The sequence below is a fragment of the Sapajus apella genome, unplaced genomic scaffold, assembly GCF_009761245.1.
Source record: "Sapajus apella isolate SASKATOON/1434 unplaced genomic scaffold, GSC_monkey_1.0 scaffold25, whole genome shotgun sequence".
In the NCBI taxonomy this organism is placed as follows: Eukaryota; Metazoa; Chordata; class Mammalia; order Primates; family Cebidae; genus Sapajus; species Sapajus apella.
The window spans coordinates 8715391-8738758 of NW_022436965.1; the positions used below are offsets into that span (position 1 = coordinate 8715391).

Consider the following 23368-nt stretch of genomic DNA (forward strand, 5'->3'; position numbering starts at 1 on the left):
TTCTGTGGAGAATGTCAGTGGTAGTTTGGGAATAATATTGAATCTATAAATTAGTTTGGAGAGTATGGCCATTTTCACAATATTGATTCTTCCTATCCATGATGATGAAATGTTTTTGCATTTGTTTGTGCCGTATCATTTCCTTGAGCAGTGGTTTGTCGTTCTTTTAGAAGATGTCCTTCACATCCCTTGTTAGCTGTATTCCTAGGTATTTTATTATTTTTGTAGCAATTGTGAATGGGAGTTCATTCATGATTTGGCTCTCTGCTTGTCTGTTGTTGGTGTAAAGGAATGCTTGTGAATTTTGCACATTGATTTTTGTATCCTTAGACTTTGCTGAAGTTTCTTATCAGCCTAAGGAGTTTTGAGGCTGAGATGATGATATTTTCTAAATATAGAATCATGTCATCTGCAAACAGACAATTTGACTTCCTCTCTTCCTGTTCAAATAGGCTTTATTTCTTTCTCTTGCCTGATTGCCCTGGCCAGAACTTCCAATACTATGTCAAATAGGAGTGGTGAGAGGGGGCTTCTTTGTCTTGTGCTGGTTTTCAAAGGGAATGCTTCTGCTTTTGCCCATTCAATATGATATTGGTTGTGAGTTTGTCATAAATAGCTCTTATTTTGAGATACATTCCAGCAATACCTAGTTTATAGAGAGTTTTTAGCATGAAGGAGTACTGAATTTTATGAAAGGCCTTTTCTGCATCTATTGAGATAATCATGTGGTTTTTGTCTTTAGTTCTGTTTATTTGATAGATTATGTTTATTGATTTGTGTATGTTGAATCAGCCTTGCATCCCAGGGATGAAGCTGACTTGATCACGGTAAATGAGCTTTTTGATGTGCTGCTGGATTCAGTTTGTCAGTATTTTATTGAGGCTTTTCACATCGATGTTCACAGGGATATTGGCCTGAAGTTTCCTTTTTTCATTTTGTCTCTCCCAGTGCCAGGTTTTGGTATCAGGATGATGCTGACTTCATAAAATGAGTTAGAGAGGTGTTCCTCCTCTTCAATTGTTTGAAATAGTTTCAGAAGGAATGGTACCAGCTCCTCTTTATGTCTCTGGTAGAATTCGACTCTGGATCTGTCTGGTCCTGGGCTTTTTTTTTTTTTTTTCCCCCGTTGGTAGACTATTAATTACGACCTCAATTTCAGAGCTTGTTATTGATCTATTCAGGGATTTGACTTTTCCTGGTTTAGTCTTAGGAGGGTGTGTGTGTCCAGGAATTTGTCCATTTCTCCTAGATTTTCTAGTTCATCTGCATAAAGGTGTTTATAGTGTTCTCTGATGGGATTTTTAATTTCTATGGGGTCAGTGGGGATATACCCTATGTCATTTTTTACTGTGTCTACTGGATTCTCCTCTCTTTTCATCTTTATTAGTCTGGCTAGTGGTCTATTTTGTTAATTGTTTTGAAAAACCAGCTGCTGGATTCATTGAAGGGTGAATTTTTGGGGAGTGTGTGTGTGTGTGTGTGTGTGTGTGTGTCTATTGCCTTCAATTCTGCTCTGATCTTAGCTATTTCTTGTCTTCCACTAGCTTTTGCATTTGTTTGCTCTTGCTTCCCTACTCTTTTAAGTTTTTTGTTTTTTGTTTTTTTTTTTAATTTTAGTTCTGGGATCCATGTACAGAATGTGCCGGTTTGTTACATAAGCATACATGTACCATGATGGTTTGCTGCAACTATCAACCTGTCTCTAGGTTTTAAGCCCTGTATGCATTAGGTATTTGTCCTAATGCTTTCCCTCCCCTTACCCTCCATCCCCCAACAGGCCTAAATGTGTGATGTTCCCCTTCCTGTGTCCATGTGTTCTCATTGTTCAACTCCCACTTATTAGTGAGAATATGCAATGTTTGGTTTTCTGTTCCTGTGTTAGTTTGCTAATAATGATGACTTTCAGCTCCATCCATGCCCCTGCAAAGGACATGAACTCATTTTCTTATAGCTTTTTAAATTGTGATGTTAGGATGTCAGTATGAGATCTTCTAGCTTTCTGATGTGGGCATTTAGTGCTATAAACTCTCCCCTTAACACTGCTTTAGCTGTGTCCCAGATACTCTGGTACATTGCCTCTTTGTTCTCATTGGTTTGAAAGAACTTGATTTCTACCTTAATTTCATTATTTATCCAGGAGTTATTCAGGAGCAGGTTGTTCAATTTCCATGTAGTTATGTGGTTTTGAGTGAATTTCTTAATCCTGAGCTCTAATTTGATTGCACTGTGGTCTGAGAGACTGTTATGATGTTAGTTCTTTTGTGTTTGCTGAGAAGTGTTTTACTTACAATTATGTGGTCAATTTTAGAACAAGTGGAATGTGGCACTGAGAAGAATGTATATTCTGTTGATTTGGAGTGGAGAGTTCTTTTAGGTCCACTTGATTCAGAACTGAGTTCAAGTCCTGACTATCCTTGTTAATTTTCTGTCTTGTTGATCTGTCTAATATTGACAGTGGGGTGTTAAACTCTACCACTATTATTGTGTGGGAATGTAAGTTTCTTTGTAGATCTCTAAGAACTTATTTTATGAATCTGTGTGCTCCTGTACTGGGTGCGTACATATTTAGGATAATTAGCCCTTTTTGTTGAATTGATACCTTTACCATTATGGTATCTTTACCATTGAAAAGATCCCTTTACAATGACCTTCTTTGTGTTTTTTGATATCTGTTGGTATAAAGTCAGTTTTATCAGAGACTAGCATGGCAATCTCTACTTTTCTGTTTTTGTTTTTTTTTTTCTTTGCTTTCCATTTGCTAGGTACATTTTCCTCCATCCCTTTATTTTGAGCCTATGTGTATCATTGCATGTGAGATCAGTCTCCTGAATACAGCACACTGATGGGTCTTGACTCTTTATCCAATTTGCCAGTCTATGTCTTTCAATTGGGACATTTAGCCAGTTTACATTTAAGGTTAGTATTGTTATGTGTGAATTTGATCCTGTCATCATGATGCTATCTGGTAATTTTAACACTACTTAACTAGTTTATACAGTTTCTTCATCGTATCATTGGTCTTTATATTGTGGTGTCTTTTTGCAGGGGCTGGTACTGATTTTTCTTTTCCATATTTAATGCTTCCTTCAGGATCTTTTGTGAGGCAAGCCTGGTGGTGATTAAATCCCTCAGCATTTGTCTGGAAAGGATTCTATTTCTCCTTTGTTTATGAAGTTTAGTTTTGCTGGATAGGAAAATTCTTTAAGAACAATAAATACTGGCCTCCAGTCTCTTGTGGCTTGTAGGATTTCTGCTGAGAGGTCCACTGTTAGTCTGATGGGCTTCCTTTGTGAGTGACCTGCCCTTTCTCTCTGGCTGCCCTTAATATTTTTTCCTTCATTTTGACCTTGGAGAATATGAGGATTATGTGTCACGGGGTTGATCTTCTCATGAAATATCTTGGTGGTGGTCCTGGTATTTCCCAAATTTGCATGTTGGCCTGTCTTGCTAGGTTGGGGAAGTTCTCTTGGATAATAACCTGAAGTTTGTTTTCCAGCTTGTTTTTATTCTCCCTCTTTCCTTCAGGTACTCCAATCAATCATAGGTTTGGTCTTTTTATGTGATCCCATATTTCTTGGGAGCTTTGTTCATTCCTTTTCATTCTTTTATTTCTATTCTTGACCGCATGCCTTATTTCAGCAAGGTGGTCTTCAAACTCTGATATCCTTTCTTCCACTCAGTCAATTCAGCTACTGATACTTGTGTATGCTTCACGAAATTTTTGTGCTGTGTTTTTCAGCTTCATTAGGTCATTTATGTTCCTATCTAAACTGGTTATTTTAGTTAGCAATTCCTGTAACCTTTTATCAAGATTTTGTAGCTTCTTTCATTGGGTTAGAACATATTCCTTTAGCTCAGTGTAGTTTTTTATTACCTATCTTCTGAAGCCTACATCTGTCAATTCATCCATCTCGTCCTCCATTCAGTTCTGTGCCCTTGCTGGAGAGCTCTTGTGATCATTTGGAGAAGAGGCACTCTGGCCTTTTGGGTTTGCAGCATTTTTTCATTGATTCTTACATTTGTGAGTTTGTCTAGTTTCCATATTTGAGGCTGCTGACCCTTGAATGGGGTTTTTGTGGGACTTTGTTGTTGATGCTGTTGTCATTGGCTTCTGTTTTTCTTTCAGTGATCAGGTCCCTCTTCTGTAGGGCTGCTGCAATTTGCTGGGGGTTCACTTCAGGCCCTATTCATCTGGTTCACCTCCCCACCCCTGCACCTGAGATGTCACTCAAGGAGGCTGGAGAATAGCAAAACTGAGTGCTTGTTCCTTCTTCTGGGATCTCTGACCTCAAGAGGCACCAAGCTGGTGCCAGTAGGATGCTCCTGTGTAGGGTGTTTGATAACCCCTGTTGGAGGGTCTCATTCAGTTGGGTGGCATGGGAAACAGGACCCATTTAACAAAGCAATTTGACTGTCCCTTGATGAAGGTGGTGTACTTTGCTGGGGGGTGGGAGAACTCACTTGTCTGGGCTGCCTGCATTCCTCAGAAATACCAGAAGGAAAGGCTAAGTCTGCTAGTCAGTAGAGACTGGAGCCACCCCTCCCCCTAGGGGCTCAGGCCCAGGGAGATCAGGGTTCTGTCCTTGAGCCTCTGACTGGAGTTGTTGGAGTTCCTGCAGGAAGACCCTACCCAGTGAGGAAGGATGGGTCAGGGTCAGGCCTGAAGAGATACTCTGGTTGCAGTCTGCCCTATCTGGTGTGTTGGGCTGTGGAGAACATCTTTTGGGACCATGCTGTCCAGCCTCCCTGGCTCCAGCAGTGGAAAAGCATTGCCTGGAGCTACAGAGATGGAGCAAGCTTAGCATATTTGGCAGTTATAAGTCCTGGTGCTGGCTGCTCAAGGAGCCCAAGGGCTTAGGCAGCTGCAGCTGTGGTGCTGGTTGCCCCTTCCCCCAGGAACTGGGCCGGCGTAAGCAGATTCTAGCTGATAGGCTGTTGAGAATCTGTGCGGCTCCAGGATTGGGACCCTAGTCCCTGGTGGGGTGGGTTTGCAAGTGGGATCTTCTTATCCATGGGTTGCACAGTTCCATGGAAAAAGTGTGATTTCCCTAGCTGGGTAGTACGTTCACTCACTGCCTCCCTTAGCTGGGAGATGCAGACTCCCCTGCCTCATGTGGCTCTCAGGTGGGCCCCCATGCCACACTGCTCTTCCTCTCTGTGTATTATGCCACCCATCTAGTCAGATCTGATGAAAGAACCCAGATACCTTGGTTGCCAGTGCAGGAGTCACATGGTGTAATGGTTTGCCCTCCCCTTTCCCTTCTCCTCTCTTCCTTTTTTTGAGATGGATTTTCACTCTTGTCACCCAGGCTGGAATATAATGGTGTGATCTCAGCTCACTGCAACCTCCGACTCCCAGGTTCAAGGAATTCTCCTGCCTCAGCCTCGCGAATAGCTGGGATTACATGCAACTGCCACCACACCCAGCTGATTTTTGTATTTTTAGTAGAGATGGGGTTTCACCATGTTGGCCAGGCTGGTCTCAAACTCCTGACCTCAGGTGATCCACCTGCCTCAGCTTCCTAAAGTGCTGGGATTACAGGTGTGAGCCACCACACCCAGCCCAATTGTTCTTTTCATTGGGAGCCTCCGATTGCTGCTGCTGCTGCTGCTTCTAGTCAGCCATCTTGCAAACTCAATTATTTGACCTCCCTAATTCCATCATCCCATCCCCCCACTCCCAACCTCACTTATTTCCCTTCTCATGCTCTATGATGTATTCATCATAATTTCTTGTGACCTTGACGTACTTTACCAGTTCTTAACCATAATTGCCCCCTAAAATCTCCAGTGTTACCACAGTCAGATAACCCAAACAACTGTGAGTTGATTGTGAAAGAATCAACCCTATGGCCACCTCTGGTTAACACTGGGCCCTACTTAACTGGTCTCAGCCTTCTCCAAAAGAGTCTGTGCTTTGTTTTCTTTTATGTTGGGGGATTTTTTTTTCTTGTTTCAGGTTGGGGCAGGATTTCCTCAATCTTCACCTCAAGAATCTGGTGAAATTCCTGAAGGTTAAATTCATAAAAGTGTGGAGAGCCACCCTAAAGTGAGGCTCCCAAAGTTTTATCTCAAGCTAGTTTACATTATATCTCCAGCAATTAATAATTACCCTTAGGTACTTAATATTCCTACCTGTCTCTAGCAGCAGCTTCTGCTCCAGGTAAGCTGCAGTTCTCTATATTCATCGGCCACTTCATTTTTGGGGATCTATTTAATAGTTGGCTTTGTGACCTTAATTCTCTGATGGATCTAAAAATAATTATTGGTTTTCAGTTTCTTTGTTGTGAGGACAGGAGTTACAATTTCCAAGCTCCTTGCACATCAAACTGGCAACTGTGGGCTTCTTAGTCATATTCAAGACCTTTGTGATGACATAATGCCTAGAGGTTAGCAAATATTCAGTAAATGTTTGCTATGTCAAAGTCTAAAAAGAAGGGCACACTAATGTAGGGGCAATTTCTCTAAAGATATAGCGCTTATTTTCAGCTGTCATGTGAGAAAAGGAACTTTACTCCTTGGTCTTGAGCTGAGGTTGTGGCTTTACTTGTTTATGTACTTTTTGAAAGAATTAAGTGTTTTCCTAAAACTTCTGACCTAGAATCAGATCCTAGTTTCCCAACTAGGTGCCATCTGTTGTATTCTTACTGACTCTCCTATAGAATTCTGACAGACTTTCTAAGCTCAACTTGAATAAAAGACCTTGTTTCCTACATTGTCATCTACCAGGAGCCCCTGAATTTCCATTCTCTCCATCTTAAACATTTATCCCTATCCTCCTTTAACTAGGTCACAGTTATTAAGCACGTTAAAAACACCAGGCATTGTACTGTGTGCTTTATGAAGATGATTTTATTGGCTTCTATTATCAAAAAATATGAGATGGGTATGAGTTCTGCATTTGGAAGATAAGGAATTATGGCTTAACGAATCTAAGTAAATTACCTAACTTACATAGCTACTAGGTGGCAGCACTGGGAGATACTCAGCCTCTCTTCTTGTTTGTCTCATCTCAGTGCATCCATCTATCCTACAAGCCAATGCAGAGCACCTCCATGTGAGAGGCACAGAACCAGGTGCCTTGTTGGTTACAAAGATCAGTTGCATGTTCTTGTGCCTCAAGGGCTACAGTGCCCTCCTTTGGAAAAGAGTTGCCAACCTATGACTAACTCTGACAAAGTAGCCCCTGAAGCTACCATTTTTGCTTCCTGCCTGGACTTCTTACAAACTTGGAATGGGGCAAACTAATAAGAGTTAAAAACTTGTTGGCTGGGTGTGGTGGCTCACGCCTGTAATCCTAGTACTTTGAGAGGCCAAGATGGGTGGATCACTTGAGGTCAGGAGTTTGAGACCAACCTGGCCAATGTGGCGAAACCCCATCTCTACTAAAGATACAAAAATTAGTCAGGCATAATGGCACAAGCTTGTAATCCCAGTTTCTCAGGAGGCCAAGACATGAGAATCACTTATCCTCAGGAGGTGGAGGTTGCAGTGAGCCAAAATTGCACCACTGGACTCCAGCCTGGGTGACAGAGTAAAATGCTATGTCAAAACAAACAAACAAACAAAAAACACAAAGAAACCCCACCTGTTTGGGAATTAGTCTTATTATACTGTATTAGCATTATATACATTGAATATTAGAGTATTATATATTCTAGGTTTTTTGTTGTTGTTGTTGTTTGTTTGTTTGTTTGTTTTTTACCTGATTTTAGTTTTCAAAGCTTTACAAATGTGCAATTCTGAGTTGTAATTTGGTTTGGGAGCCATTTACAGAGATGAAGATAAATGATAGAATAGGTAGATAGGTGAGATAGTGTGACCTGAGCAAAGTGAAGAAATTGTAACACCTTAGGGTCATGAGGGAACCTTAGCAGCCATTTAGAGTCACCACTCCTGGGGTTGAGTGGGCCAAATAAGCTCTCATGAGCTGTCAGGCCACCAGAACCTCTCTCTGTTCTGAAAGTGTGCTAACAACTAGCATCTAGCTTTCAGAGTGATTAATCTCCACTACCAGATCAGTAGCTGACACCCCAGGATAATTTGTTTACCTTTTATTATCTTATAATTAATCTTTCTAATGCTCCAAAAGACTATGTACAAATATAACACCTGTCAACTAGTTAAGAAAAACTAGTTTTTTTCTATCTAAAAACATAACTTTATGGAAGTTCTTGACATGACATTTATTTTATAAGCCCAGATATTTTTAACTTTTACTATCCAAACAGAACTTACTTCTTGTATTCTTACCTGTAAGTTTCTCTCTGCTTTTCCCAATGTTGTTGCCATTTCTTTACCCTCTGTTTTTCTTTTCTTCAAAGACTTGGAGCAGACAGAGCTTTTCCGACACAACTGAGCTGTTTGGAATTGGACTTGTTACCTCTCTAAAATTCTGTTTTTGTTTGTTTGTCTGTTTTTTTCTGAAAAATGGGGATAATAGCTTCATAGAGGTTTTTCAACGTTAAATGAGTAATAAAGATAGGGCCTATAGCTCAGTATCCAGCACATAATAAAGTGTTATAATTGCTAGCTATTATATTTAGCCATTGCTGCCAGTGTTACCGTTTTTGTTTATTAATAGGTCCTCTTCTGTTTCCTTTCTTTTTTTCCTATGTCAGAAAGCCATTTCTAGATTTTCCATTAATTTAGTACTGTCCCCTATATAAGTCCAGAGGTTTGCTCATGTGTCAAAATGTTTCCAACCCATAATTGGAAGTATCTGGCCGGGCATGGTGGCTCACGTCTGTAATCCTAGCACTTTGGGAGGCCGAGGTGGGTGGATCACTTGAGGTCAGGAGTTCAAGACCAGCCTGGCCATCAAGCAGAAACCCTGTCTCTACAAAAACACAAAAAGTAGCTGGGCGTGGTAGTGTGTGTCTGTAATCCCTGCTACACAGGAGGATGAAGCAGGAGAATGCTTGAACCCGGGAGGCAGAGGTTGCAGTGAACCGAGATCATGCCACTGCACTCCAGTTTGGGCAACAGAGTGAGACCCTGTCTCCAAAAATAAAAAAAGGAAGCATCTATGATAATGTAGGTACCATGATGTTTACTCTGGCTGGGGGACCTGGAACTTCCTTTCAATTTCTAGTGAAGATTACACACAGCAGTTACCAGTAAAAATTACTAAAGACTGAATAGAGAGGCATTTTACTGCCCTGTTTGGTGTCAGTCTCCATGGAAATTTGACCCCAACTATAACAAAGTTATTGGTTAACAAAGACAACCTTGGAGGTGGGCTGGGAGGGCAGAGTCTGTTTTCCCCCACCTCCTTATGTTTACATCCTCCATCCTCATAGTCCCCTGGGCCCAGTGACCACCTGAGGCTGTACCCAGAAAGGGAACAAGGAAGACTTGGAAACATTCCTGCCAGGCGAGACTCTCAGATGGCCCCTGAGGGTGTCTTTTGAAATATGTATAACCCTAGTCACTTAGAAATACAGCTCATTAAATGAGATATTTTTTAAATGGGAAATAATTTATAAAGATAAAAATAACTCTGCCTTGCCACAAAAGTACAAAAATAAACTCTGTACCTTCTCTGTCTGATTCCGGGAGGGAAGGAAGGGAGGGTGAGAGTCAGAATGTATTCTGGCTGAAGCTAAGTAAGAATAGAAACTTGACCAACTTGCAGTGGTACCCCGAGATGCAGGGATCTTAGGACGGTGGAGGAGAATTGGATTCTTTAAAAATACATATATAATTCCATAGTCCTGAGCTCCAGTCATTCCCAGCATGGGGTGCTTTGTTCCTAGATAAATGACACACCTCAGGGTTGCAAAATCCATCCAGCCACCTGCCCTAGTTCTTTTTCCTCCCAAACACCTTTTAATCACAGGGCTCTGAGAGCAGAAAATAGGTCTCAGAAAGGCCCCTTCCTTCAGCATTTTAAAAATACTCTCACATGACCTCAGCTTCTAGTGAGCTCCTTTTCACTCACCTGTCCCAGCCTTGGTGCTTCTTAAGAAAAGCAGCCATATTCCTGCTTCAGGACCTTTGCACTGGCTGTTCTTTGTTTCCTCCAGGAGCCTCTTCCCTGAGAAAAGCTCATTCCCTCACTTCCTTCAAGCCCCTGCCAAAACATCACTCTCTCAGAGGGCTCATTCACCAATGCCTCTTCCCCAGCCAGCACGTCCCATCCTCCTTGCTTTGTTCTACTTCTCCTGTGACAAATGCCACCGTTAAGCCTACCATATCAGTTATTTCTTTTATACTTCATCTTCTCCAATGAGGGCCAGAATTTTCATCTCTTTTGTTTATGGATACGTCCCCCGTTCCCAGAACAGTATCCATCACATGGTCTGAACAAACACATGATCAAATTTCCTTCTTTCTTTTTCTCTTTCTTGCTTGCTTGCTTCTCATTCTTCTTTCTCTCTCTCTCCTCCTTTCCTTCTTTCTTTCTCTCTTTCGAGACAGACTCTCACTTTGCCGCCCAGGCTGGAGAGCATTGGCATGATCTTCACTCATTGCAACCTCCGACTTCCAAGTTCAAGCAATTCTGCTTCAACGTCCTGAGTAGCTGGGATTACAGGCATGTACCACCATGCCCAGGTAATTTTTGTATTTTTAGTAGAGATGAAGTTTCATCCTGTTGGCCAGGCTAATCTCTAATGCCAACCTCTAGTGATTCATCTGCCTCGGCCTTCTGAAGTGCTTGGATTACAGGTTTGAGCCACTATGACTGGCCTAAATTCTCTTTTTTAAATATTTTTAATGTTTTTTTTAAAAAATCATACTTTATGTTCTGGGGTACATGTGCAGATCTTGCAGGATTGTTACACAGGTATACACATACCATGTGGTTTGCTGCCTCCATCCCCCCCACCCCCCATCACCTACATTAGGTATTTCTCCTAATGTTATCCCTCCCCAATCTCCCCACCCCCTGCTATTCCTCCCCTAGCCCCCCACCCCACAACAGACCCCAGTGTGTGATGTTCCTCTCCCTGTGTCCATGTGTTCTCATTGCTCAACACCCACTTATGAGTGAGAACAGGAGGTGTTTGATTTTCTGTTCTTGTGTCAGTCTACTGAGAAAGATGGTTTCCAGCTTCATCCATGTCCCTGCAAAGGATATTAACTCATCCTTTTTTATGGTTGCATAGTATTCTATGGTGTATATGTGCCACATTTTCTTTATCCAGTCTATCCGTGATGGGCATTTAGGTTGGTTCCAAGACTTTGCTATTGTAAACAGTACCCCAATGAACATATGTGTGCATGTGACTTTATAACAGAATGATTTCTAATCCTTTGGGTATATACCCAGTAATGGGATTGCTGGGTCAAATGGTATTTCTATTTCTAGATCCTTGAGGAATCGCCACACTATCTTCCACAATGGTTGAACTAATGTACACGCCCACCAACAGTGTAAGAGTGTTCCTATTTCTCCACACCCTCTCCAGCATCTGTTGTCTCCACATTTTTTAATGATCTCCATTCTAAGTGGTGCGTGATGGTATCTCAATGTGGTTTTGATTTGCATTTCTCTAATGACCAGTGATGAGCATTTTCTCATGTGTGTTAGCCACATAAATGTCTTCTTTTGAAAAGTGTCTGTTCATATCCTTCGCCCACTTTTTGTTTGTTTTTTTCTTGTTAATCTGTTTTAGTTCTTTGTAGAATCTGGGTATTAGCCCTTTGTCAGATGGGTAGTTTGCAAAATTTTTTTCCCATTCTGTTGGTTGTCAGTTTACCCTAATGATAGTTTCTTCTGCTATGCAGAAGCTCTTTAGTTTAATTAGATCCCATTTGTTTATTTTGGCTTTTGTTGCCAATGCTTTTGGTGTTTTAGTCATGAAGTCTTTGCCTATGCCTATGTCCTGAATGGTATTGCCTAGGTTTTCTTCTAGGGTTTTTATGGTGTTAGGTCTTATGTTTAAATCTTTAATCCATCTGGAGTTAATTTTGTATAAGGCATACCAAAGGAAGGGATCCAGTTTCAGCTTTCTGCACATGGCTAGCCAGTTTTCCCAATACCATTTATTAAACAGGGAATCCTTTCCCCATTGCTTGCTTTTGTCAGGTTATTGAAGATCAGATGGTTGTAGATGTGTGGTGTTTCTTCTGAGGCCTCTTTTCTGTTCCATTGGTCTATATCTCTGGTTTGGTACTAGTACCATGCTGTTTTGATTACTGTAGACTTGTAGTATAATTTGAAGTCAGGTAGCGTGATATCTCCACGTTTGTTCTTTTTGCTTAGGATTGTCTCAGCTATGTGGGCTCTCTTTTGGTTCCATATGAAGTTTAAGGTGGTTTTTCCAGTTTTGTGAAGAAGGTCATTTGTAGCTTGATGGGGATAACATTGAATCTATAAATTACTGTGGGCATTAGGGCCATTTTCATGATCCTGATTCTTCCTAACCATGAGCATGGAATGTTTTTCCATTTGGTTGTGTCCACTCTTATTTCCTTGAGCAGTGGTTTGTAGTTTTACTTAAAGAGGTCCTTTACATTCTTTGTGAGTTGTATTCCTAGGTATTTTTTTCTCTTTGTAGCAATTGTGAATGGGAGTTTGCTCATGATTTGGCTCTCAGTTATTGGTATATAGGAATGCTTGTGATTTTTGCACATTGATTTTGTATCCTGAGACTTTGTTGAAGTTGCTTATCATCTTAAGGGATTTTAGGCTGAGACAATTGGGTCTTCTAAATGTACGATCATGTCATCTGCAAATAGAGACAATTTGACTTCCTCTCTTCCTAATTGAATACGCTTTATTTATTTTACTTGCTTGATTGCTCTGGCTAGAACTTCCAATACTGTATTGAATAGGAATGTTGAGAGAGGGCACCCTTGTCTAGTGCCAGTTTTCAAAGGGAATGCTTCCAGTTTTAACCCATTCAGTATGATACTGGCTGTGGGTTTGTTGTAAATAGCTTTTATTATTTTAGATACATTCCATCGATACCTAGTTTACTAAGAGTTTTTACCATGAAGGGCTGTTGAATTTTGTCAAAGGTCTTCTCTACATCTATTGAGATAATGTGGTTTTTGTCTTTGGTTCTGTTTATGTGATGAATTACGTTTATAGATTTGCATATGTTGAACCAGCCTTGCATCCCCAGGATGAAGCCTACTTGGTGGTGATGGATAAGCTTTTTGATGTGCTGTTGCATTCGGTTTGCCAGTATTTTATTGAAGATTTTTGCATTGATGTTCATCATGGATATTGGCCTGAAGTTTTCTTTTTTAGTTGAGTCTCTGCCAGGTTTTGGTATCAGGATGATGTTGGTCTCATAAAATGAGTTAGGGAGGATTTCCTCTTTTTGGATTGTTCGGAATAGTTTCAGAAGGAATGGTACCAGCTCCTCTTTGTATGTCTGGTAGAATTCAGCTGTGAACCTTCAAAAAAAAACCCTGGACCTGAGTATCTGGACCTGGACTTTTTTTTGCTTGGTAGGCTATTAATTGCTGCCTCAACTTCAGACCTTGTTATTTGTCTATTCAGGGATTCAACTTCTTCCTAGTTTAATCTTGGGATAGTGTAAATGTCCAGGAATTTATCCATTTCTTCTAGACTTACTGGTTAATGTGCATAGAATTGTTGTAGTAATCTCTGATGGTAGTTTGTATTTCTGTTGAATCAGTGGTGATATCCCCTTTATCATTTTTTTATTGCATCTATTTCATTCTTCTCTCTTTCCTTTTTTATTAGTCTGGCTATCGGTCTATCTTTGTTGGTCTTTTCAAAAAACCAGCTCCTGGATTTATTGATTTTTTTTTTTTGAAGGGTTTTTTGTGTCTCCATCTCCTTCAGTTTTGCTCTGGTCATAGTTATTTCTTGATTTCTGCTAGCTTTTGAATTTGCTTGATCTTGCTCTTCTGGTTCTTTTAATTGTGATGATAGGGTGTCAGTTCTAGGTCTTTTGCTTCTCATGTGGGCATTCAGTGTTTTAAATTTCCCTCTAGATACTGCTTTAAATGTGTCCCAGAGATTCTGGTATGTTGTATCTTCATTCTCATTGGATTCAAAGAACATCTTTAATTCTACCTTCATTTTAATATTTTTCCAGTAGTCATTCAGGAGCAGGTTATTCAGTTTCCATGTAGTTATGTGGTTTTGAGTGAGTTTCTTAATCCTAATTTGATTGCACTGTGGTCTGAGAGACTGTTTGTTATGATTTCCATAACAGTTCTTTTGCATTTGCTGAGGAGTGATTTACTTCCGATTATGCGGTCAATTTTAGAGTAAGTGAGATGTGGTACTGAGAAGAATATGTACTCTGTGGATTTCGGATAGCGAGTTCTGTAGATGTCTATTAGGTCAGCTTGGTCCAGATCTGAGTTCAAGTCCTGGATATCCTTGTTGATTTTCTGTCTCGATGATCTGTCTAATATTGACAGTAGAGTATTAAAGTCTCCCACTGTTATTGTGCGGGAGTCTAAGTCTCTTTGTAGGTTGTTAAGAACTTGCTTTATGTATCTGGGTGCTCCTGTATTGGGTGCATATATATTTAGGATAGTTAGCTCTTCTTATTGTGTTGATCCTTTTACCATTATGTAATGCCCTTTTTTGTTTCTTTTGATCTTTGTTGGTTTAAAGTCCATTTCATCAGACACAAGGATTGCAACCCCTGATTTTTTTTTTTCCTCTCCATTTGCTTGGTAAATCTTCTTCCATCCTTTTATTTTGAGTCTATGTGTGCCTTTGCACATGAGATGGGTCTCCTGAATACAGCACACTGATGGATGGGTCTTGACTTTTTATCCAATTTGCCAGTCTGTGTCTTTTCACTGGAGCATTTAGCCCATTTACATTCAAGGTTAATATTTTTGTGTCAATTCGATCCTGTCATTCTGAAACTAGCTGGTTATTTTGCCCATTAGTTGATGCAGTTTCTTCATTGTGTTGATACTCTTTACCATTTGGTACATTTTTGCAGTGGCTGATACTGGTTGTTTCTTTCCATGTTTAGTGCTTCCTTCAGGAGCTCTTGTAAGGCAGGTCTGGTGGTGACAAAATCTCTCAGCAGTTGCTCGTCCATAAAGGTTTTTATTACTCCTTCACTTATGAAGTTTAGTTTGGCTGGATATGAAATTCTGGGTTGCAAGTTCTTTTCTTTAAGGATGTTGAATATTTGCCCCCAGTCTCTACAGGCTTGTGGGGTTTCTTCCAACAGATCTGCTGTAAGTCTGATGGACTTCTCTTTGTGGGTAACCCGACCTTTCTCTCTGGCTGTCCTTAGCACTTTTTACTTCTTTTCAACCCTGGTGAATCTGACGATTAAGTGCCTTGGGTTTGCGCTTATTTAGGAATATCTTTGTAGTGTGCTCTGTATTTCCTGGACTTGAATGTTGGCCTGCCTTGCTAGGTTGGGGAAGTTTTCCTGGATAATATCCTGAAGAGTGTTTTCCAGGTTGGATTCATTCTCCCCATCACATCCAGGTACACTGATCAAACATAGATTAGGTCTTTTCACATAATCCCATATTTCTTGAAGGCTTTGTTCATTTATTTTCACTCTTTAATCTTGCCTTCTTGTTTTGTTTCATTGAGTTGATCTTCAATCTGTGATATCCTTTCTTCTGCTTGATCGATTCAGCTATTGAAACTTGCGTATGCTTTGTGAAGTTCTTGTGCTGAGTTTTTCAGCTCCATCAGGTCATTTATGTTCTTCTCTAAGCTGGTTATTCTAGTTAGCATTTCACCTAAACTTTTTTCAAGGTTCTCAGTTTCTTTGTATTGGATTAGAACATGTTCCTTTAGCTCAGATAAATTTGTTATTACCCCCCTTCTGAAGCCTGCTTCTGTCAATTTGTCAAACTCATTCTCCATCAAGTTTTCTTCCCTTGCTCATGAAGAGTTGTGATCCCTTGGAGGAGGAGAGGCATTCTGGTTTTTGGTGATTTCATCCTTTTGCACTGGTTTCTTCCCATCTTTGTGGATTTATCTACCTGTGGTCTTTGTAGTTGGTGACTTTTAGATGGGGTCTCTGAGTGGTTGTCCTTTCTGTTGTTGTTGAAGCTATTTCTGTGTTTTAGTTTTCCTTCTAACAGTCAGGCCCCTCTGCTGCAGGACTGCTGGAGGTCTACTCCAGACCCTGCTTGTCTGGGAATCACCCATAGGGGCTGCAGAATAGCAAGGATTGTTGCCTGTTCCTTCCTCTGGTAGCTTCATCCCAGATGTCAGCCAGGGCTCTCCATTGTGAGGTGTCTCTTTGAAAATATGGGGGTCAGCGAGCCACTTGAGGAGGCAATCTAGCCCTTATCAGAGCTCAAGTGCTGTGCTGGGAGCTTCTTTGCTCCACTCAGATCTGCTCAACAGGGACGTTTAAGTCTGCTGCAGCGGAACTCACAACTGCCCCTTTTCCCAGGTACTCTGTCCCAGAAAGGTGGAGCTTTATTTATAAGTCCCTGAGGGCTACTGCCTATTTTCAGAGATGTCCTGCCCAGCAAGGAGGGATTCTAGTCACAGTCTGCCTGCAGAGGCATTGCTGAGCTGCTGCAGGCTCCACCCAGCTGCTGTGTAAACTTCCTTGCAATTTTGTTTACACAGGTAAGGTTAGAACTGCCTCTGTAATGGCAGACTCCCTCGATAAAGGCTGATGCCCTCCCCCCCACCAAGCTTGACCGTCCCAGGTCGAGCTCAAACTGCTGTGCTGGTTGCAAAAATCTCAAGCCAGTGGATTTCAGTTTTCTGGTCTTTGTTGGCAGGGGTGGGGGGGGACCTGCCAAGACAGATCACTTGGCTCCCTGCCTTCAGCCCCCTTTTATTCAGGGGAAAGGGGAGCTGTGTCTCACAGGTGTTCCAGCCACCAGCTAAAACAGCTGCCCAGATTTGTGCTGGAAACCTGTGGCGCTTATTGCCCTGGCAGGAATCTCCTGGTCTGTGGGCTGTAAAGGCTGTGGGAGAAGTGCAGTATCTGAGCCTGAGTACTGAAGTGGCTGGAAAAGTCCCCAATGGCTTGCACTGGGTAAGAGGGGCAGTCCTCCAGCCCCTTCACTTCCTGGGTGAGGCAGTGTCCCACCCTGCCTCGGTTTGCCCTCCTTGGGATACACCCACTGTCCAACAAGTCCCATTGAGATAAGCCTCATACCTCAATTGGAAATGCAGAGATCCCTCACCTTCTGCTTTGATTTTACTGGGAACTGCACTCAGGAGCTGTTCCTATTCGGCCATCTTGGTGGAAGTTGCCTGGCCCAAATTTTCAATCACATCTGATAGTGGCATGGGACAGACTTTGCCCAAAAAAGATTTGATGAATGACAGATTCTCCCTTCCAGCCATGACCTAGGAGGTCATGACTTACTTATGAGGAGGAGAAGAGAGCAGGGTGGCCTCAGGTATGACTGCTGAGAGCTAACTGGGAAAACTATAGCACCTATGACTACTCAGAGAGCTAACTAGGAAGATTTGCTTTGCTCCAATTGTACCTAATACAGCAGCCACATTTGTACTTCCAGAAATGGGAAATGGAATCATAGTAAAAGAACCACAAAGAGGTCTTCGTGTGAAGTAAATTTTTCCCCTTTATTTTTTGCTGTCTTCTGCCCAGATCAGAGCTATATGCAGGGCTGAGAACACAGGAAGTAGGGGCATCTTTTACATTGACTGTGGGAAAAAAACCATTATTTCTCAATCCCTGTGTTCTGGTCTTCATATATACTAAGTAACTGTGAGTAATTAGAGTAATGCATGGCTCTAAGCATTTGGTACATAGCTGTACATACATCTTTAGCAAGGCATCCTGTGCATGTTCTCATGGCCTGCCTGCTTTCTCTAATCAGCCAAAGACCTGAGAAGCCTCCCAACACCATGTGGGAAAATAGAAAGCATGCCCCAATAGCTAAGGAGCAGGCAGAGGAAACTGAAGTCATCCTTGAAAGAGAACCAACAGGGACAGGGGGCTAATATCTAAAATATACAAGGACCTCAAGCTACTCAAAACAAACAAAGCTATTAAAATGGGCAAAGAAATGTCAAATAGACATTTCTCAAAAGAAGATACATAAAAGGCCAAGAGATATAAGAACAAAAAGTTCAACATTTCTAATCATCAGAGAAATCCAAATTCAAATCACAGTGGGATATTAGCTCACACAATTTAGATTGGCTATTACCAAAAAGATGAAAAATAAATGTTGATGAGGATGTGGAGAAAGAGAATCCATATCCATTGTTGGTGGTATTGTAAATTAGTGCAGCTATTTTGGAAAACAGTATAGTGGCTCTTCAAAATGTGAATAATAAACATATAATTGAGCAATCCTACTGGATATATATGCAAAGGAATTTAAATCAGTATGTCAAAGAGATTTCTGTACTGCAATGTCATTGCAGCATTATTCACGATGACCAAGATACGGAATCAGCCTAAGCGTCCCTTAATGGATAAACTGATTAACAAAATATGGCATATGTGCACAATGGAATATTGTTCAGTCTTAAACAGAAAACAACAATTCATGAATTTAGGAGACAGCATTTTAAGTAAAATAGGCTAGGCACAGAGAGACAAATATTGTATGACCTCACTTTTATGTGGAGTTTTAAAGAGTTTGCTCATGGAAGTAGAGTAGAATGGTGGTTACCAGAGGCTGGAGGAAGCACTAGGTGTGGAAACAGGATGTTGGTCAGGGTACAAATTTTCAGTTAGGAGTAATAAGTTCAGGTGTTCCATTGTACAGCATAGTGATCATAGTTAATGTATATTTCAAAATAGTTGAATGATAGGATTTTCAATTATCTCATCAGAAAGAGATGATAAATATTTGATGTGATGGATACGCTAATTAGTCAGATTTGATCATTCTACAATGTATACATTGTGAAAGAGAGAGGGTGAACATGCCTGCAAGTGCACACTAAGACATGATGGGTAGCACTGCCTGCCCTAGATCCAGCATGAGTCAAGGCTCAAACCCCAGCTTCTCTACTTGTCAGTTCCATGAGCTTAGATGAGGACTTGGATATAGTCAAGCTTCATTTCCATCTGTGAAAAAATACAACATTACTCTTTCTATTTCCTCTGTAGGATTTTAATAATAATGAAAACAGATAACACCTATTGAGTGCTCACTATGTACCAGATAATGTTAAAAGTGTGTGTGTGTATATATTTATACATATATATATATATGTATAAATATATATGTATAAATTTATATATGTGTGTATATATATATATACACACACACATATATATACACACGAATAGTGTATATATTTGCAATAAAGTGAACAAATCTTAAGGGTAAAGCTCAGTGAGTTTTTATATATTTATACACTTGTAAAACCACTACCAAGATAAAAATGGAGATGATGAGCACTCCAGAAGAGACCTTCATGCCATCTCCCAATTCAAAATCTCCAAAGGTAATTAATATTTGGCCTCTATCACAGTAGATTAGTGATATGGTTTGGTTTATCCCCACTCAAATCTCATCTTGAATTGTTCTTGTAATTCTCATGTGTTGTGGGAGGGACCGGGTGGAGATAATTGAATCATGGGGCAGTTTCCCCCGTCCTGTTCTTGTGTTAGTGAGTTTGTTCTCATGAGATCTGATGGTTTTATAAGGGGCTTCCTCTTTTGCTGGGCACTCATTCTCTCTCCTGCCACACTGTGAAGAGGTGCCTTCTGCCATGATTTTAAGTTTCCTAAGGCCTCCCCAGCCATGTGGAACTATTAGTCAATTAAACCTCTTTCCTTTATAAATTACCAAGTCTTGGTTATGTTTTTATTAGCAGCATGAGAATAGACTAATACAGTAAATTGGTACTGGGTAGTAGTATGCTGCTATAAAGATACCCAAAAATGTGGAAGTAACTTTGGAACTGGGTAAAAGGGAGAGGTTGGAATAATTTGGAGGATTCAAAAGAAGACAGGAAAATGTGGGAAAACTTGGAACTTCTAGAGACTTGTCGAATGGCTTTGACCAAAATGCTGATAGCGATATGGACAATGAAGTCCAGGCTGAGGTGGTTTCTGATGGAGATGAAGAACTGGTTGGAAACTGGAGCAAAGGTGACTCTTGTTATGCTTTAGCGAACAGATGTGGTGGCATTTTGCCTCTTTCCTAGAAATCTGTGGAATTTTGAATTTGAGAGATGATTTTTAGGTTATCTGGCAGAAGAAATTTATAAGTAGCAAAGCATTCAAGAGGAAGCAGAGCATAAATCTTTGGAAATTTTGCAGCCTGATGATGCAGTAAAAGAAAAACCTATTTTCTAGGGAGAAATTTAAGCCTGCTGCAAAAATTTGCATATGTAACAAGGAGCTGAATGTTAATCACCAAGATGGTGGGGAAAATGTCTCCAGTGCACATCTGAGACCTTCATGGCAGCTCCCCCCCACAATAAACCTAGTGGCCTTGGAGGGAAAAATGATTTCCTGGGCTGGGCCAAATGGTACTCCCACCCCTGCTCAATGCAGCCTAGGGACATGGAACCCTGCCTCCCAGCTGTTTCAGCTCCAGCTGTGGCTAAAAGGAGCCAAGTTCAGCTTGAGTCATTGCTTCAGAGGATGTAAGCCCCAAGCTTTGGCAGCTTTCACCTGGTGTTGGTACTTCAGGTGCATAGAAGATGAGAATTGAGGTTTGGAAACCTCCACCTAAACTTCAGAGGATGTATGGAAATGCCTGAATGTCCAGGCAGAGGTGTGCTGCAGGGGTGGAGTCCTCATGGAGAATCTCTGCTAGGGCAGTGCAGAAGGTAATGTGGTGTTGGAGCTCCCACACAGAGTCCCCACTGAGGCACTGCCTACTAGAGCTGTGAGACGAGGACTTTGTCCTCCAGACCCCAAAATGGTAGCTTCACTAACTGCTTGCACCATGTGCCCAGAAAAGCTGCAGACATTCAATGCCAGCCCATGAAAGCAGCCAGGAGGGGACCTATACCCTGCAAAAGCCACAGTGGCAGAGCTTCCCAAGACTGTGGGAGCCCAACTCTTGTATCAGTATGACCTGGACGTAAAACATGAAGTCAAAGAAAATCATTTTGAACCTTTAAGGTTTAATGACTGCACTTTTGGATTTCAGACTGGCATGGAGCTTGTAACCCCTTTGTTTTGGTCAATTTCTCCCATTTGAGATGGCTATATTTACCCAATGTCTGTACCCCCATTGCATCTAGGAAATAACTAATTTGCTTTTGATTTAACTGGCTCATAAGCAGAAGGGACTTGTCTTGTCTCAAATGAGACTTTGGATGTGGACTTTTGAGTTAATTCTAGTATGAGTTAAGACTTTGGGGGACTGTTGGAAAAGCGTGATTGTGTTTTAAATTGTGAGGACATGAGATTTTGGAAGGACCAGGGGCAAAATGATATAGTTTGGCTGTGTCCTCAGCCAAATATCATCTTGAATTATAGTTCCCATAATACCCATGTGTCATGGGAGGGACCAGGTAAAATAATTGACTCATGGGGGTGGTTTCCACCATCCTGTTCTTGTGACAGTGAGTTATCATGAAATCTGATGGTTTTATAAAGGGCTTCCGTCTTCACTGGGCACTCATTTTCTCTCATGCCATCCTGTGAAAAGGTATCATCTGCCATGATTATAAGTTTCCTGAGGCCTCCCCAGCCATGTGGAACTGAGTCAACGAAACCTTTTTCTTTCATAAATTACTCAGTCTCGGGTATGTCTTTATTAGCAGCATAAGAATGAACTAACACAGTTAGTTATGTATATTCTTGACTTTTATATAAATGGAATTCATACAAGATGCATTCATTTTTTTTCCTGGCTCTTTCCATGAAACGTGTTTGTGAGATTCATCCATTTTGCTGGTAGCAGTAACTAGTTTTGTTTACTCCTGTATATTGTTTTATTATATGACTATACTATATTAAATCTGTTATTGATGAACATTTGAATTGTTTCCAGGTTTTTTTTTTTTATTATGCATAAAACTGCTTCGAAAATTCTTGTAGAGGTATTTTAGTGGAAATGCTTTTTATTTCTTTTGAGTATATAACCAGGATGGTTGGAAGTTGCTGAATCTAGAATTTATGTATGTTTACCTTTATGTATGTTTACCCTTGGCAGTTGATAAACTGCCAAGTGGTTTTCCAACCTGACTATACAAATTTTCACTTCCACCAGCAATGACAGTTTGAGTTCCAGTTGCTTTGTATTCTCACTGACACTTGGTATTGCTAATCTTTAATTTTAGTCTTTCTATTAAAATATTTTGTTGTGGCTTTAATATGAATTTCTCTGACTAATAAGGATGAGCAACTGTTCATATGTGTATTGGCAAGTTGAATAGCCTCTATCTGAAGTTCAGGTCTTTTACCTTTTAAATTTTGTTGCTTGTATTACTTATTGGTTCATAGGAGTTTTTTATACATTATAGGCAGTAGGCCATTGTGAGGTATATGTTTTCCCCATATCTTGTGCCTGTTTCTTGACTTTTCACTGGTTGATAGTTCTTAATATTTATTTAGAAAACAGTGTCTCACTGTATCATACACGATGGAGTGCAATGGCACAACTATAGCTCACTATAACCTCAAACTCCTGCCTCAGACTCCTGAGTAGCTGGAACTACAGACATGCACCACCATACCTGGCAAGATTTTTTATTGTAGAGACAAGGTCTCACTATGTTTCCCAGGCTAGTCTTCCATTCCTGTCCTAAAATGATTCTCCTGACTCAGTTTCCAAAAGTGCTGGTATTACAGGTGTCAGCCACCATTCTTGGCCTATAGTTCCTAATTTTAAAGAAGCCAAAGTTAATATATCCTTTCTTTTATGGTTATTGATCTTTATGTCCTGTCTAAAAATATTTGCCGATGGCAAGGCTTCTGAAGATGTTCTCATACTCTTTCTTCTAGAAATTTTATTGTTTTATATTTGGTCTATGGTCTATCTTAATTTTTATAGTGCAAGACAGGAGGGTCCATTTCATTTTTCTTATATCAACATCCAGTTGACCCAATGACATTTAAGAAGGACATCCTTCCCCAGGGACTTATAATGGAATCTTTGTGATCAATTGTGTGATGCTATTTATGTAGGCATATTCCTAGTTTCATTGTTCTATTTCTTTCACTGATACCACATAATATTTAAAGTACTGTATATTTAAACTAGGTTCTTGAACTCTGCTCTTCTTCAACTTTTTTTCACAATACTAGGTCTTTTGTATTTCCATTTAATAATAAATTCAGCTTACCAATTTTTATAAATATCTTCTGATAATTTGATTGGATCAATCACCTGGGAATGAATTTAACATCTTAACAATATTAACTATTCCACCCCACAAATATTGTATTTCCCTCTATTTGATATTCTCTACTTTATCTCAGCAGTTGTTGTAGCTCTCAGTGAAATTTTAAGTGCTATGCTTATTTAACCTCCTGAATGGCCTTAAGAGATAGACACTATTATCCCTGTTCCTAAAAGGAAA

The 23368-nt window shown here is 40.5% G+C and overlaps 1 long non-coding RNA gene across 1 annotated transcript; it reads left to right on the plus strand.

Annotated features, from left to right (window-relative positions):
* Nucleotides 1–1241: 1241 nt before the first annotated feature.
* On the plus strand, nt 1242–20134 carry LOC116560046. Its single transcript, XR_004272761.1, has 3 exons — nt 1242–1407; nt 12151–12154; nt 20124–20134. It is a non-coding gene; the product is annotated as an uncharacterized LOC116560046 (long non-coding RNA).
* The last annotated feature ends 3234 nt before the right edge of the window (nt 20135–23368 follow it).